The following is a 3767-nucleotide window of genomic DNA, read 5'->3' as shown; positions in this document are numbered from 1 at the left end:
AACAGCTGGTTCAATCAAACCAGATTAAACTGCCTTCAATACCATCCTGGACCAGATTTTTCAGAAGAATTCAGCAGCTTGGTAGCTAAGCCCTTTTCCAAAACATCTTTCACTTATTGTCACAATAGAAGCTGCTGGATGCTGACCACTTCAGAGAATCTGGACCAAATATGAGATGCCAGGCACTTGAAACTCTGGCACTGGACTCTGCAGAGAATTCGATCCATTATGTGCTGCTCCACTTCAAAGTGCTTAGCAGCTTGTGACAACCGTACAGCATGACAGCAAATGTCACTTTTTGTGCAAATATTTAACCAACATAAAGCAGCTTTTTAGCATGGTAGTAAATTTCACCCAAATCTGAATTTGCTTTGATTTTTTTTTTTTTTAAATTTTCACTGAATGGAAAAGAATCACTGAGTTTGAGCCTTTCTGATGGAAGTATTTACAAAAATTTTCAGGGTAGCTTGGGGTGCAAGAATGACACAGGAATATTTCCTCACCAATCTTGTTTATCATTTTCTGATACATTAGAAAACCACCATTAGCACAAGTTTAAAAACAGAAAGATGAAGTCTATTCTTCTGACATTTTCTATTTTCTGCACAGTTTCATGTTTTAATTTTGAAAGAAAAGAAAGGACACACACCTTCTTGAAGGAAAAGAGGAAGACAGTTAGCACAGACTAAGAGCTGAGGTTCAACTCTGGGTTCAGACCCATCTCCAGCTTTCAGTATAATCTTTCTTTGCATCTTCTTCTTCTTTTTTTTTTTTTTTTTTTTTTTTTAATCAAACCCAGGAATTATACAGCTGTTGAGATAAGAATAATTAAGAACAATGCATTTCCTTTTAAAGCTTCTCAAAGGATAACCTCTAATAAGATGAATTGAGCTTCTCATGCAGGCCACACACAAATGATTGCTCATATTTAGTAAAACATTTTTGGGGGTAAAGATAAGCTAATTTTGCTCAAGAGCAGAGGGTGGTCTTTAAGCCTTGCATTTGTCAAAGAAACAAGCAGTTTTTTATCTATTTCCTATAATCTTCTACAGCTCAAGAGGAGTAATGTAGAGGGAGGGAAATTCAGGCAATGTATTTATGTTGGAGCTCAAGCCTGAGCATTCGAACAGACTATAAAGTTAAAGAGACAATGGGCTGGATTGTGGAAAACTCATTTGCAATCCAAAATTTATATGTGCTGGTGCTCTTGCTCCTGTAGGTACTCAGCCTTGCAAGTAAGTGCTGGGTGAGCTCTGATCTGCCACAAAGATCATTTGGAAATGTAAGGCAACTGGAAATCAGTTTCTCATAGCTTTCACGTCTGTTGCTTTTTTAAATGCCCTTTTCTTTCCATGGAAAAGTTTCACTACTGATCTACATGGAAGGTCAGCAACATCATCAGAGTAGAAATGATGCAGGGGGATCCTTGTGGTTCTCTGTTCCCTCCCAAAATCTACCATGATCTATGCCCTGTGGGTGCTTAGCATTGGATAAATGGTTCTGCTCTGGCAGTATCCAGAAAGACACAATCAGGTCAGGCATTAGGATCCACACCTTGTACATGGCCACTAGAGCCCACAGAGAGATTTGCAGTTTGCTCTCACATGTATACTAGTGTGAATCCAGAAAAATACAATGGGAATGATCCTTGGAAGCCTTTGTGCAGGGTGTTGGAGAGCAGACCAAGCTAGTGCTGGTCCTGTGCACTCATGAAACTGGCCTCATTTGAATAGTTCATGGGGGAAAGCCTAACTATGTAGACATAGTGCAAAACATGCCACTGACAGGTTCTCCTCCTCCCCTAAACTCATTTCACCTGAAAAAAGAGAAGTACCAGCTGGAGTTATAAATTATTCCAGCTCCTAGTTGCCAAATGTTTCCACTCTCCCCTTTGTATCTGTTACAGATGTATCATCCACATATGAATGTTTCCTGGAATTTGGTTCCAGAGATTTGAGCCTCTGAAGTTTTGGGGCCAGACTCACTCAAATGGAACTCCCAGGGAGCAGAAATTGCCTGTTTAAATCAAGAGGCTTATCAGAGAATGTTAAATGATTTTTTTACAGCTGAAAGTCAAAAGATCTTACCAGTCTTCTCCTTGTTATTTGCTGCATAGCTTTCAAATAAAAAAAAAAAAAGCAAAAAAAAAAAGCAAAAAAAAAAAAAATCAACCCCCCCCCAAAAAAGCCCCAACATAACAAACCCCACAAACAAAAAACAACAAAAACCCACCAAACTCAAGAAAACAAAAACAACAACAAAAAACCCCAAACTCTTTCCAGTCCCCCTTGTCCTCCAGACAGCCAAATCTATTCCTGTCACCACCCTTCTAATTACTAGAAAGACCCCTCTTGGCTGGAGAGATCAATGCAGGATTGTTTTACACAAACACTGATGTTTTGCCTGCTTAAGCAGAATCTAAAAGAGTAACAGAGATATCCATTAGCCAATGAAAGAGCATTCAATCAAGCAGCGCTCTGCATTTCTCCAGCATTTTTCACCTGAAGCAATTAATTGATTACAAGCATTAATTAGGTCTAATCACATGCCTGCAAATGAGGCATTATGAAAACATGAAAATGAATGCTGTGTTTTAAAATTGATTTTGGTGATGAAGAAGGACATAGCCATCTCATGGGATTCCCAGAAGCCCTTCATATTCATAAAGACAAGGTACTGATCATCTCCCAAAAATCAGGCCCTGCTGGTCCAGTCCAGGCAGGTCTGTCAAACATCGAAGCCTCTGATTTTCTTTCTAGCTGAACTTCAACCACTACCCCATATTACTCCAGTACTCCATAATGAAATAGAGCACAACAGGGGAGAACAGGCAAGTGAGCCAGAGGCCTGACAGCACTGAGATTAGTGGCACAGCCACCTCAGCCAAGGACAACACACTGAACAGAGAATTGCCGGGGACAAGGGTAACTCAAAGCAGTTGCAAAGTTTGCCACACTCCCTAGGATTACCTGGTGTGATTACACTGTAATTTTTAATCCAAAGGTTGTTTTGTTTTTTTTTTTTTTTGGCAATTCAATGTACACATATGACCACGCGTATTTAGCACTTTTAGCTACTGGCGAAGTCACCCAGTTAGTGCCTGAGGCTGAATAGCAACTTACAAAAGCTGTGTTAGTAGCTCTATACCTGTCTGCTCTTTCTCTAGCTACTCAGTTGGTACTTGGTGCACTCATAGCACAGCTCTAAGACAATATTTAAACACTTATAAGGGCCTTTCTTTCCCAAGCCTGGTCCTGCTTTTCATAAGCTCAACCTTCTTGTTTTACACACTCCTCCATTCCACTCTAATTTCCATTGTTTAATCTTACCCAGCTCTTTCTGTCCCTCCCCTCAGCAGGACACAAAAAATAAAAACTGTCAATGCCTTAATTTTGCAATGTTGCAAGGTTGGGTGGGTTCATAGGAAAATATCAAAACAACAAAGAGGAAACCCAATCTTTTCTCCCAGCTCCCACAGCTTGATTTCAAGGCCAAGAAAAGAAAAGACTGCAAGGCTGCATGGCTGCAAAGCTGACAAATTGCTTCTTGGGAACAACATAAATCATGAGTGAAGCCTGGATCCTCCTCACAGTGTGCACACACTTAGCTTTTCATGCATCCCTACACCTACTCTTTTTCTAAAAGTTAATCAAATGCAAGGACATGGGGAGACCTAATGCAGTTGCATAAGTAAAATCAGTCGGCAAGTAAAACCCACAGCATCACAACACAGGCCACTTTCCCATCCCCCTGTAGCCTGCTCCGCC

The sequence above is a fragment of the Vidua chalybeata genome, chromosome 1 (genome assembly GCF_026979565.1).
Source record: "Vidua chalybeata isolate OUT-0048 chromosome 1, bVidCha1 merged haplotype, whole genome shotgun sequence".
NCBI classification, from domain to species: Eukaryota; Metazoa; Chordata; class Aves; order Passeriformes; family Viduidae; genus Vidua; species Vidua chalybeata.
This window is presented reverse-complemented; position numbering follows the sequence as displayed.